The sequence below is a fragment of the Somniosus microcephalus genome, chromosome 6, assembly GCF_052327205.1.
Source record: "Somniosus microcephalus isolate GS21.2 chromosome 6, FLI_Smic_1.0, whole genome shotgun sequence".
Lineage (NCBI taxonomy): Eukaryota > Metazoa > Chordata > Chondrichthyes > Squaliformes > Somniosidae > Somniosus > Somniosus microcephalus.
The window spans coordinates 217,136,203-217,150,734 of NC_140992.1; the positions used below are offsets into that span (position 1 = coordinate 217,136,203).

Genomic DNA, 14,532 nt, shown 5'->3' on the forward strand with positions numbered 1-14,532 from the left:
GTGTATGATGCCATGTGAGTGAGAACACCATTATACAGCAGATGTGATCAAAGGCGCAATCCAGTATTCAGCCAGGGCCCTATTTACTCTCTACCATTGTGAACATACATAAACAGTGTATAGGATATAGAATGTATATTAGTAAGTTGCTAGTTGTGTAATACTCATTGTAGTATAATCCCAAATTCTAAATGTACTTTTGTGTAGCTCAAATGAAGATTTCACATTGGAGTTCAAATTTTCTATGTTGAAATAGTAACAGAAGAACGAATCTTATTTGAGTAACTGTTACTTAATATTACCATCTAATATTTTGATGTCCTAATATTTATCTAACCTGCTATTCATATTACATGTTCAGCCACGGGTCCTACTGCTTATTGTTCCTCCATCCATTTCTTGAATAAATAGTTAAGTGCAAATAATTACAGAAATTCCGCAAATGTTATACATTGTTTTTATAGCTACCATGCATCATACAAGAAAGACACTGAGAAGTTCAATATTTCTAAAATTTAAAACGCAAAACATTATCATTGGTAAAGCTACGGACGCTGCTTTAGTTTTTTGTAACATGCAGAAATGCTGACCTCAAGTATATGGAATAAATCTGGCAATTCACAGCAGTAATGGAGATGGAACATGACTGTTCTTTCAAGAGTAGGAAGGGCCATGGTTAATGAGAGCTACTGCTGGCCATTTACATGAGCAAAAGAACAATTGAAGCACATTGCATTCTTCTCGTACAGTATATACAAGACATAAAATAGTCTTGTGCCAAAGACACATTTCTGCCTTGCCCTCTCTTCCTGCCGTGTGATGGTATTCCACTGCCAAGTATTTACAATAACTGCAGAGCTACAGGTAATTCCGATCTGAATGATAAACTATGGTGGAAGCTGCAGACATTCCAAATTTAAGCTACAAAACTTAGTGGCAGCAACAAAAGGAATTAAAATGAACAGCAAAATGGAAAACTGTATATATTAATAAAGAGTAATAGATGGCCGGCAGTGAGTTACATGCTAGTAATTGAATTGAGTGGTTCCGATGATATCACAGATTGTAAGATTGAATTAGTGCCTTAAAATCACAGCTGTTCTTTATGTTTAATATTCATTTTTTCTTTCTTAGCTCCAATTTCCACCCCTTTTTTTGAAAGGCGCCCAATAGTATTCATTTTTGCCTCATCTGTCGGCTCCATTACTAAATGTACTATTTAGTGTGGGGTTGAGCCATATGGTCTAGGACGTGTCCAGATTCAGCCCTAGTCCATGCTGAATTACCCAATTGTAGACAGGCTGACAATGGGGCCTCAATGTGTCCTTGGCTAGGGAGGAAAAAATAATCAACCAATATACCCACTCCTAACCTCAATTCAGTGACCACTGCTGGAATGTGTGCAGATGTGCTTATTGGATGAGGAGAAGGTTAGGCATGGTTGTGGTGCCCCTATAGTTGAATAGTCTGCCCAAACTCACAGGCTTGGCTCATATTTTAAAAATGGCCATTTGAATGAGGTATTGGAAAGTTGTTCATGCATGTGAAACCATACCCTCGAACAGTAAGGGCTTTCAGGATGTAGAGGAAAAAATAGATGGTAGCCAGCAGAGTGTCTGGGAAGGAGCCAAGTGCTGGGCATATTTTTACCCCACAGATAAAGAAGGAAATTCAGAGGATAAGTCATGCTGTGTCACTCTTGAGCATCTCTTCACAGCCGGCTCAAGAATGGCATTGGCTGAGCTCGAGGAGCAATTCACCAGAGATTGATTGAATAACACAGTATCTGAGCCTGCAGTAAATAATAGTAACTGCTGAATGTTGAGCTGTGTCACTGAGAGGTACAGGGTCCCACTCCATCTGCACAAATCCAAGCACACTGATTAAAAATTACTTTTTTTTCTTCCGAGGGCAGTGAATACCTTAACTACCCAACTAGTGAGCCACCATGATAAATCACAGGTTAAGCAGTCAAGTCATTATTCAATACTTATAATAATCAACACTTTTCTACTCCCATTTATGTTACTTTGTACAAGACTTTATTCTATATTACATTAAAAAATTAACTTTATAACCCCATAATAACTGCCACAAGGTACCATTCAACCAGTCTGCTTTTATCAAAATGTTCGTTTACTTTTTGCTTTCATCATTCTAACATGCTGGTGTAAATTTTTACTTTAAAAAATGTATACTTGTGCAGTTCCACAAAGTGAAAGCTGCTGCAGTCAAATGAAGAATCTCAGAACTTGATTGTTCCTCTGCATAACTTTGAACCATGAAAACAGAAATACAATACCGAAAATGTGGGGAGATACGACCTGCACGGCAACAGCAGCACAGCAAGCTAACTACCACAGCGCACTGATGTAGCTGAATTTTGCACCACTTTTAAAACTCATATAATAAGGATTATAATTGCATGTATTAATTAAATCAAGCGATCCCTGATAACGCATTACAAGACTGGAACAAAGTTTCAAGCTTCCAATGTCTGTATTAATCACTCAAACTTAATTCTTACAATTTATGACATCATGTGAACCCCTCAATTATGTTGCAACCTTGTAACACAGCGTCAGGTGTCTGTTATTCTACACTGTGAGTAGCACATTAAAGCAGGTTAGATCTTGCATTTCTGATACGCATTTAGTTAAATGAGTTTCCAAATCTTTCACTCAGTGATCTGGTGCCAAGAGTTTCAGTGCCTGGATGTTTGGCATGCAGCTGGAGAGTTTTTTTTTCCACAGTCTGTTTGCAAACGCTGTGTATTAAAGCTAACAAACCAAAATGTACTATGTTTCCTGAGTGATAGGGGGTGGGGAAGATGAATGGTGCAAGGTTGTACTTGTGTTGCGACCACATAAAAAGCATTTCATGACAGGTGGTTATGTGCTATGGAGACCTGCTGTATGCACTTGCGCTTGGCACAGTGAAAACAGCCATCGCCAGGGTGACATCGTGTTCAACTATTTGTAAACCAGACACTGGCTTTAAAAACTTTTTTTTTATACTTGTGAAAAAAGGTTGATCTGAAGAGGCCGGGCTTCAGCATCAATGAACACCAGAGAACATTCTTAAACTGACAAAATAAATCAGCTCAGCAGCAGATGACGGCTCTCAGGATTTAACACCTCCTGACAAAGAGAGGCATTCTGGTCTCCTTCAAGGAAACATAGATAAAAATTTTGTTCTTCAACTCTAATGAGGCAAGCTCAGATATGAGTCAATAGAGCAATTCATTAACAAATCTAGTGAAATCCCCCAGGCACTAGGCAAGATGGCAGTGAAAGCGGATGTGTTGTGAAAAGCCCTCCTCCGGAATAGATGCCCATATGCTAAGGGTCAGAGAGCCGGACTGCTTTGCTCTGTTTACTATTCACTGAACACATATGGCAGTTAAGGTCACTGTTATCAGACACTTTCTCTGTACACAAAACAAAATTTCCATATGGGCCATGAAAATGGATACGCTGTGCTCCCAAGCAGCTTCCCACGGCTTTCTTATTGTGCAGCAGCGGTTAGAAGTGAAGGGGTGTGAGGGGTTAGCTTGCCAGTCAATTGCACTCATTGCTTTGTGCGTCAGGCCAATTTAGGGCAAATCTGCGTCAATTTTTTATCCCCCCTCTTTCAAACCCAAATGCCCATGTCAGTCTATTAGAACGTGATGGAAGTACTGATCACTGCCTCTTCATTTAAAGCCTTTTGAAAATACGATGACCTGCTGAAGAGGATTTTAAGAAGAGAGCCCTTCACCAGACTCTTTCAAATACACATAAATAAAGCCCTTTACGGGCTAGAAATGGCCTCTTAGATTTAGCACTACAGAGCGCTGAAAGCCACAACACGATTGTCATGGATATTACACGATGCTAACAACAACAGACCATGCAGACAAGTGTCGATACTGAACAAAACTAGACTAGACGTTTTGAAAACTCGGGATGCGGAAACTTGACAGCCAAATAAATAGCCTGTTTAACCCTTTAAAAGTAAATGAAGAGGGGAGAAAATTGCATCATGATAGATATGCCTTTGAAAAATTCATGGCACAAGAAATACGTCAGTTTGCTAAAGGGCAAGGACTGTAGAATTTTGGAATGAAGAAGTTGAAGATACAGCCTTAAGGAGTATATTTCAGTGATTTTTAAAATGTTTTTCTGAATGACATTGATAAGTATAATAGATTGTTTCTGATGAAAATCGGTGCTCTGTCATCATAAAAACATTAAGTTTAGCTGAATTTTATTTGTGTGGCTATTAAGATGCCCATTTGCTGAATTCCACATAGTTCTCTGATAGTTAGTCAACAAATGAACAAGCCTGACTGTTTCCGTTTAATCTTTATGCAGTATTTACAATTTATATTGCCAGCACTTTTCCAATGGTAAAATCTGTAATTGAAAGATGCAGAGGCACAGTAAGAAGTAAAAGGATTAGTAATGGTACAATAATTGTGACTAAAAGTTTGATCAGCTATGCCACGCTGCGGGCTACATTTCAGAAACAAACAGATACAATTGGTTGGGCTAATTTTAACGTCGTATAACATGCGCAAATACATCTGGATGGTTTCCAAAAGGCATTAAAGATTTACTTTTCAGTTATTCAGATTTTGCAGTATCTGTATAGTTTTTTTAAAAAGTGACAGACTGAGATGTCTATACGTAAGCCATTTTCTTTTTGAAAGAAAATATTTTGCACATTGAACTGCAAATAGCAATCAATATACCGTTCGATACGGTATTTTCTGGTCAGAAATTCATGAGACAATTCAGTCTGAACAACAAATGTTGAACACCCTGACAAAAGGAACCATTTGAGGAAAAGTTATGCACACTTGACCTGAGTGCAGCGTCATGACACATTTTGCCAGCCACAAGATTGTTATAATTCTAAATGCCAATGTTCTGAACCTCTGCCCATGTTTTAACCATGTAGAACTCCATTTAATTAATTTAATTGATTCTAATTGTCTTTCAGGGAAGAGAGCTTGTTTTTTGCCAACTCGACTGGCAGTGAAAGGCTGCCTGCTTCAGCACTCACTGTCATGCAGAGACACTCATGAAAATGTATGCTATTCCTCTAGGATATTTCAGTAATTGTGCTATTTCCTTAACCGTTTATGTCAGGCAGTTGTTATTGGAAAGCTGACACTTTTGACAGCACGGGCACATTAAGTTATCCTCAGATAATTTTAGTTAAACATTGTGTTGTGACAGCAAATTTTGTGCAATTATCAGCTCTGCAAATGGCGATATAAACAAGTCTCTATTACTGCATGATTTTTTTATGGTCGTGTACACCCAGTAAGAACAGCCAATAAGGCAAAAAAATCTTTCAGTCTTAATGTCACAAGACAACGGATTATTGGCTGTAATTGGCGTGAGTTGCTTCCCTCTTTCACCAGTACCCCAATACGTGCTAATCAAACTGTTGTTATGAGGGAGTGATTCTGTCTCTGGCAAGTGATCATGCATGAGCAGAAACTTTTCACTACTTGTAAAAAATTGAACACTCCTTTTATAGACTACATTAAAAAATATCAAGCATTCGCTGAGCAGACATTTCTTGGGATGGAAACCATTACTGGTAGTAGTGAGAGATAATGTCCCTCATTTAATATATTTAGCTGCCTTGATGGCTCATTTGCTAAGCGCACTGCCAGTGTGCAACTGCGCCATGCAGACCATGAAGTTCCCCAATCCTTGCTATGTGTATTGATCTCAGTCAGGACGATAGTTGTCCTCAATACCTCGGGCTAGGAAGGGAAAAATCAGACAGGATTCCTGCTTTTAATTGACACCCAATTGTTAGATCCGTGTATTTTTGATGTAGTGTGTCCTTCAATAACTAGACACTCAGACTGCAGGAACAATTCAACAGGTATTTACTGGATGAGGGTTACTCTAAAACTAATGTACAGATCCCTACTCAGGGTTTATATACAGGTGTGGTCACTGCCGGTACTACAGTATACAGGAGCTGTAAAAGTAGTTCTCCCCTTAAAGGTACATACACGACACCAATGAGCAATTATAACCTGGTGGAAAACCAGGCAGAGGGGCAGTTAACATTACCCGGGAGACTTACATGCTGACCTCCCGCTCCCTTACTGCGGTCTTCTATTTTAACCTATTCTTCTGAGCAGGTGGAAAGGACGCCCGGCAGAAACCAGCGGGTTCCATCTTTAAATATGCAGATCCGGCTCCGATGACATCATCGGCGTCAGACTGCTATTTTAACCAGTGACATGAGTGGGGAAGCCCTTGTGGCTTTTCTTCCAGATAAATCTAACGGGAAGAAGAGAAAGGGCTGGAAGAAAACAGGTAATTTTGAAATTTTTCTTTCCTTTCTTTGGGAAGCCAGTAAGAGTAAAAATGTTGCTCTGGGAACCACAAGGATAGTTTAGGGCTCCCCTGCCCTGGGCTCCAGCCCCCCAGCCCCCGATCAGTGTACCAAGTTTTGTTCCTTTGGTCAGCCTCCTGCCACCCAACATTCCACTTCCCGTCGGTTTCAGCAGGGCAACTGTCTGGGGTCATGGGTCATGCATAGTGTAACGAGACCTGGGTGTCCTTGTGCACCAGTCGCTGAAGGTAAGCATGCAGGTGCAGCAGCCGGTTAAGAAGGCAAATGGTATGTTGGCCTTCGTAGTGAGAGGGTTTGAGTACAGGAACAAGGATGTCTTGCTGCAGTTGTACAGGGCCTTGGTGAGACCACATCTTGAGTATTGTGTGCAGTTTTGGTCGCCTTATCTGAGGAAGGATGTTCTTGCCATGGAGGGAGTTCAGCGAAGATTCACCAGGCTGATACCTGGGATGGCAGGAATGACATATGAGGAGAGATTGGGTCAATTGGGCTTATACTCGCTGGAGTTTAGAAGAGTGAGAGGGGATCTCATTGAAACTTATAAAATTCTGACAGGACTGGACAGACTAGATGCAGGAAGGATGTTCCCGATGGTCAGGGAGTCCAGAACCAGGGGTCACAGTCTAAGGATAAGGGGTAAGCCATTTAGGACTGAGATGAGGAGGAATTTCTTCACCCAGAGAGAGTGGTGAACCTGTGGAATTCTCTACCACAGAAGGCAGTTGAGGCCAATTCATTAAATATATTCAAGAAGGAGTTAGATATATTTTTTAAGACTAAGGGGATCAAGGGTTATGGGGAGAAAGCAGGGACAGTGTACTGAATTTGGATGATCAGCCATGATTGCATTGAATGGCGAAACAGGCTCGAGGGGCCGAATGGCCTACTCCTGCTCCTATCTTTTATGTCTATGTTTCTATGTTGGTAGTGGCGATGAGGCAGACTTCCCGCTGACTTTTTCGCCACTCACAACACAGATCAGAAAAGTGGAAAAGAGATGGCAAAGTCAGCTGTGCCACCTTCTCAGAAGCCACCTGTACTTACAAAACACAGCAATAGCTCTGTACTATTGGCGATTAGCAATTGGGGAAATTGCAGGTTTGGCAGTATTATTTATTTACCATTTGATAGTAATCAGACTAATCGCTAGCACTAGTACGATTGTGATCAGTGAGAAGAATGTATCACATATCAGCACAGGCTGCCTTTTGGAGCTGATGATTTTTTCTGTTACAGTGTGCTATTATACTACTGATTCCTCACAGTTTTTTTAAAACACTTAAAGAAGCGTACTGAAAAGCAAAAATGAATTTATATTGCTGGTTTAAGACTGGATACAATAGGATATGTACACTGTCTAGACTAGAGGATAGATGAGCAATTAACAGATTAGCATTTGCAGTGGTGAGAAAGGGGATATGGACTGGAAAACGAAACACTTAACAGAAAATTACCCTTATCATGAAGAGGCAGTTGCTTCTCTATATTAAGGATGGCTGAGCAATACATACAAAATTGCTCACATTAACTGCTTATGGCTCGATTATGGAACAACCCCAGAAGATGAGGCTGAACAGTTGGGCCCAGATTTGCATTGCATTTCACAATCCAGATGCTTTATGCTGTGGCTCAAATTAATGAATCTATTTTGTCTCTTTATAAAATCATCAATTTTGTTGTTTTTCAACAAAAACAGAAGACTCCCTTTCAAGGCCAGTAGCCTGCTTCCATAGTGAATCTTCTACCCGGCACCCTAGGTTCCCTTCCTCCACCCCCTCCTACTTTTTAAAGGGGCAGTTGTCCTATTAAGCCCAACAACACCGTCTGTCCCGAGCTTAGCCCTCTTCTGCCGGCCAGCTGCCGCTTTCTGCCGGAAATAACTGATTGGTAGCATTTAAAATCTGTCGGGCCTCTGACTCACACTCCCATGCGGGTTTTCCATCACCCCCCCACTTCCCTCCAGGAGTTAAAATCGGCCCGAGAGTGATGATAGAACCATAGAATCTTACAGCACAGAAGGAGGCCATTCGGCCTGTCGTGCCTGTGCCGGCTCTTTGAAAGAGCTGTCCTATTTAGTCCCACACCCCAGCTTTTTCCCCCATAACCCTGCAAATTAGTCCTCTTCAAATGTTTGAGATAACAAGAAAATGAAAAGTAGTGAAGATGATGTTGCATTTCTGTTAATAAATTTTTGCCTAACTTGATATATGGTTTAGATATAAATGTTTGTTTGTATATTGCACATTGCTGGACCTACTGTTGGTGGCCCAGCAATAAAGTGTAGTTGGAATTCTCCCAATGAAATTGATAAATGCCATGCATTGGCAAAGCTACAGAGTGGAGAACTGTGGGTATCTGTATTGATAAAAGTTCAACCAATATCAAGGGATTCGGTTCCCTTCAAGTGCCAGCAGTTGCCTATACAAATTTTTATAAGGCCACCAGTGATATCTAGTAGTAAGTCAGTACTGCTTAAACATCTATGTTACAGTAAAGCAACCTGGGAAAGCCCATCAGTTAGTGATATCTGTGAATGATGCTCCTTCTTATCAATTCTGTTACAAACAGTACCACCATTGGCTTATCTGTCCTACTCCCTGTTTTCTCTCCAGATGTTTTCTACTTTAAGCAATTCTTTTCTTCCCTCCACCTTCAACCAGTTATCTCTACTCTCCCCCTCCTCTCCTGATTACGTTAGTTAACTCTTTGCTGAGGGTAAGCTTTCACCAACACCGAGACGCGTCATTATTCTTCATATGTAAGCCCCGAAACTGCGTTTTGGCAGCTATTTGACCTCACTGGGAATCACAGAAAACCCAATCCTGTTCTCACCTGACATCCACAAACATGCTCTTCCAGCAGGGTTACCTGGATAGCAATCAGCAGCTGGAACCCTGACTGAATTTTCTCTTCTCTCTAACCCAGGCATATTGTGGCCAATTATAGTGCCCCATCACTGCCCTGGCTGAGATCATCATAGACTGAAGATCAAAACTGGAGCCTCCTGGTCTGTTTGGCTCAGTTGTTCATTCTTAACCAGCTGAGTTCAGCAGTTCTTTTAAGTGTGACTTAATTATGAAGTGCATTCAATGATGCAACAGCCCCAATCTTGAAAGAAAACAGGAACAAGGATGATCCACTTAAAAATCACCACATTAAAAAATATGCATATTCAATAAAATCTGATCAAATCATTTCAGTGAAAATATTCACAACTTCTGGCAATTTTAGTCATCTGCTTAACTGGATATGCTGTTAACAAGAACTGGTCTACAAACACATAGGTAGTATATACAGACATGCACCTAACATCCATTTAAGGAGCCTTACTTAAACTGGACTTGTTATGGATCCTTGCCACTGAGCCACTGCCAGTAAGTCTGGTGATGTATGATATTACAAGCAAGTGAAGAAATCTATTGTTCCTCCACCTTCATTTAATCGTGCTTCAGGTTACATATTCATTTCACAACATGAATCGAACATTTTCCTAATAGTTTGCAATTCATTGATTTCTTAAACACTTTTCTTTACTGTGGCAACTTACACAACTAAAACCACAAACTTAAATGTCTGTTATTGCACTTTGCTTAAATTTAGGGTGTAGATTGCAGATATCATTGTCATATTCTATCGTAGAATAATAGCATGTTTCGCATTCTCTATCACCAAAACCTGTGAGCTCCAACACTATGTCGCTTGATTGTATACTGTAGCACATTCTTTTCGAAGGGTAATTTTACTGCTAAAGGCTAGGGATGATGTATTAGATTGTCTGTTTGTAGTGATATTCAAAGCAAAAAAAAAGAAAGAAAACCCACATGGGTATTATTGCAATGCTGTTTATGCAGCCCTCAGTATTGGAACCTTTATTGTTTCTGTGTTTGAGAGAATTACTTTCTGATTTCCAGTAGCCAGTTCACATTGAACTTTAAAATCAGAAGTGATTACCTCCAGCAGCATGGAGGTACCTGCAGAAGTGGCAGCATCCAAAATGGCAAATACAAATGCAATTTATATTATCACAGTCATCTAACATGGCACACTGACTCCTGTAAAAGTTCCTGGAGCTTTCCATTGTATATTGCATTGAATTTAATAAGTCATTATGGTGCATTTTTAGTCAAATAGAATATTTCTGCATGAATGGACTTCTGCAGCCTCCTTAATATAAAGGATAAATTCATGTTTAATGTGTAATTATTACAAAGGTAGTAATAGAAACTATTGATTAACATTTTTAATATTTTCTTTAAAATTTCCACAGGGAATCTCCTGATCTCTCGCTGCAACTTTGGTGGAAGATTGGCAGAAGCCTCGGCAACACAGCGTAAACAGCCATTTACACTATTTCCCCAGGGTTTCTACTGATCTTCCACCAAAGTTATGGCGGGAGATTGAGAGAATCCATGTGGAAATTGTACCCTTATAACCTTTAGTATCATAACAACTTCTTCATGAGATCATAAGCAAGCTTACATTTCTTCAGTATAACTGTTCTTACATTCTTGAAATTAACTTTATAATACTGAAATTTCAATGTTAGTACTTTAGTCTCTGGTATAAAATACATTATAATGCATGAAGTAACCTCAGCCAATCAGAAGCTTTCTTATTTGTCAGTTGATAGTTTTTCCTCTGAACAGAATCTACCAATCAAAACTGATGGTCTAACACCTGTCAATCAAAAATAAAGAATCTCTCAACTGTATTACTGAACTAAAAAATAGCTTTTTACTGAAATCAGTACCACAAAATTAAGTAATGTTTTGTAGACAATTTATAAATCAGTATTTTGATATTTTTCATTCTGCTGTTTGCAGTAATGAGAGGTTTTCATTTCTTTCCACACTTCAAGCGCAATAAAACTACCTCTTGGAATTTCCATGGGGGATTGGGGGCCGGGGGGGGGGGGGTGGAGCGGGAGGGTGGTGGAGGTCTCCTGATCCACTGCCATAACTTTAGTGGAAAAGGCTAAAAACGGCTGTTTATACTGATTCTCCGAGGCTTCCACCAATCCTCTGCTAAAGTTGCACAGGAGAACCCTGCAGAAGTTATCCCCCTACATATATTACTCAATTTAATTTAATTCCAACAATTTAGAAGACTAATTGAAAAAACGCAAAAACCAGGAGCGCTAATAAATTCACTCAATAAGTTGCTAAGCTTATTCGGTAATTGCACATTATTTCGGTGCATTGTCGGAACAATGTTCAACTTTTGAGTAAACCTTGTTTTTGGGGACATGACACTCCAGTTTCTCCCAGGGTATTGATAACACACATGTGACCTTGTCACTTGGGAGAGAGGTTTATGAGGTCTGGTAAAACAAACTACACGTCCTACTGTTTTCCATTTTGCATCATCTGCGCTACTTAGTCATGTTTAGTCCATGCAGATATTATGTAATGTTTGATAAAAGCTGTAAGCAGAAATCTGTTATTGCTATTTGTACCATAGTTATAACATTTCATGCTGCATTTTGGTGTGTGGCCACAGCGCTGTGGAGCAAAAAGGCTATTCTGTAAGAGTGCACTAATACATCCATCAGTGGTACGAGACATACATCTCACTAAAATGCTTACAAATGGCATGTGGGCATTATAAATCATCAAAGTAAAGACACAACTTTCAACTTCATAAATCATGAGTCTATCAACATATTGGATAATCAGATCCTTGCAAAGTATTAGATGAAGAGCAGCTCTTCCCTCTCAGTGTGTCCCACTCACAGACACTCAGACATCAGATTCATTTGAAGAGGAGTTTCTAGACCTGAAAATGAGACATTTAGGAAGCTGCTATGAACAGTTACAAGTATGAAAAAAGCACAGGAGAGCATGCTGAATCCATAGGCCAGAGTATTAGCTCTCATTCGGATCTTCCTTCATCGAGCAGTCAAGTTGAACTTGCTAATGCAGGGAGTAAACCAAAGCTTCCTTCTTACTTCACTCGTAACCAGTGGAAGAGAAGTCTTAAGAGTAATGCTAGGCTGTGGGGGAAGCAGAAAATCCTTAGAAAGATTTTTTTAAAATTGTACTGTGACATAATTTGAAGGGAGCCATGTGAGTGGTTACTTCATTTTATGATTTTTCCATCATGAGCGTGGGTAACTCTTATGCAAGTTTAATTTTGTCTGTAAACATCCTGGATTTCAAGTGATGTTAATTGTTTTTGTAATGGTGCGTTTGTTTCTGCTCATGTTCCAAGTAACAAAACTTTTGTGTGAAAGTTTAGTCCAATGTCTTCTTCATTCATGGTTTCCAATGGGATGCCATTCCTTGCATTCAACAATTGTCCCGAAGTAGACCCACTTTATTTGCCAACACAGAACAACAAATAAATCAGCCTGAATGCAACAACAGTCCCAAATACAAAGGCACAGAGAACTCTGTCAGGTCTTTCATAGGGTGTCAAAGAAACAGGAGAATTATATTCTTTCAGACCTACCAAGCAGTCTCCCTACTTCTCTTGAGCATACATCCTACTCTGTATAATGTGTCCCTTGTGCTGTGTGACCTATAAGAGTCAAATAGAATTCAGAACACAAACCATGATACTGAATCAATTCCAATACCCAACTATTGCCCAATTCAAATCATTTAGAGCCTAATTTGATCTGCATCTTTAAAGTACCATCACATGTGCACACTATCATCACTGTATGCATTTTGTTATTAGTTTCCTGCCACTATGACCAGCAGTAGATGAATAATTATAATTTGTGAATAGAGCTACATCAAAACAAAGTAGATTTATGATTTCAGCTGGATCACCTCAAGTTGTCCGGCTGTTCCTTCTCCTGGGCCAAAACTGCTTACTACTTCAAGATCATCCTGGAAAGCAGAACAACTCTAACCTTTTTGCCACTGCTAGCCAATTTCACAAAATTCCACCATGCTCTCTGATTTGCATCCCTCTAATCTGGCTTCTGTTCTGCTTATATTACCAAGACTGTACTAGTCAAATTCACAAACAATATCCTGTGCACTTGTGACCATGGCTTCCTATCTCTCCTAATCCTCTGCTGTTTCCGACACTATTGACCACTCAATTCTTCTCCAATGCCTCTCCTGTGCAGTATACCTTCAGGACATTGATCCCTCCTGGTTCCACTTTTATCTGACTCGGCATTACTGCCAATAGCTTCTCTTTTGCTTGTGTTGTTATTTCTAATGTACCCCTTGGTCCCCTCTTCTTCATCATCAGCACACCTCCTCTTGGCAACATTATCTGGAAGCATAGGGTCAGCTTCCATATGTATGCTGATGCCACCAAATTCAACCTTGCTGCCTCCTCCATTGTAATATAGGGAAATGTGGCAGCCACCTTTGTGCACAGCAAAGTCCCACAAACAGTAATGAGAAAAATGACCAGTTAATCTGTTTTAGTAATGTTGATTGAGGGATAACTATTGACCATGGCACCTTCCCTGCTCCTCTTCAATGACCATCTCCAACAAGAGAGAGTCTAAACACCTCTTTGACATTCAATGGCAATACCATCGTCTAATCTCCCACCATCAACATCCTGGAGGTCAGCATTGATGAAAAAGTTAACTGGACCAGCCACACAAATACTGTGGATACAAGAGCAGGTCAGAGGCTGGGTATTCTGCAGCGAGTGACTCACTTTGTGACTCCCCCAAACCTTTATACCACCTACAAGGCAGCGGTTCAAGAAGGGGACTCACCACCACCTTTTCAAGGGCAACTAGGGATGGGCAATAAATGCTGGCCTTGCCAGCAACGCCCCACATCCTGTGAATGAACAAAAAAAAATAATGCTCCCCTCCCATCCAAGAAAGAGATTTTTGTTAGGTAAGGGTATCAAAGGATATGGAGCTAAGGCAGGTAATTGGAATTGAGATACAGATCAGCCATGATCTTAACTGAATGGCAGAGCAGATTCAAGGGGCTGAATGGCCTACTCCTGTTCCTATGTTCCTAAACATTACAGGGCACATATGGAAGGTCATATTTTTTCCAAAATCAGACCCTGAAGCGAGATGGTAAGTATAAAAGTACCATATTATTTGATGCCAATGGTGCCACCAGTTTGGCCATGAAAAGTACCAACATCATAGGCAAGAGCAGCAATCACTTTCACTAGCTGGGAGGGCATAATTTATGGGAGTCTAACACTACAGATTCTCTTTTA

The 14,532-nt window shown here is 40.1% G+C and overlaps 1 protein-coding gene across 9 annotated transcripts in view; it reads left to right on the top strand.

Moving 5' to 3' along the window:
* Positions 1 to 14,532, top strand: part of LOC147116456 (retrovirus-related Pol polyprotein from transposon 17.6) — a 614,807-nt gene that overhangs the window by 530,543 nt on the left and 69,732 nt on the right. The window contains exon 9 of one of the 9 annotated variants that reach the window (XM_085991401.1): positions 10,640 to 10,702. The exons of the other annotated variants lie outside the window; for them this stretch is intronic. The gene's annotated coding sequence lies outside the window, so the exon portion shown is untranslated. The remainder of the gene's footprint in view (positions 1 to 10,639; positions 10,703 to 14,532) is intronic. 9 annotated transcript variants of the gene reach the window in all.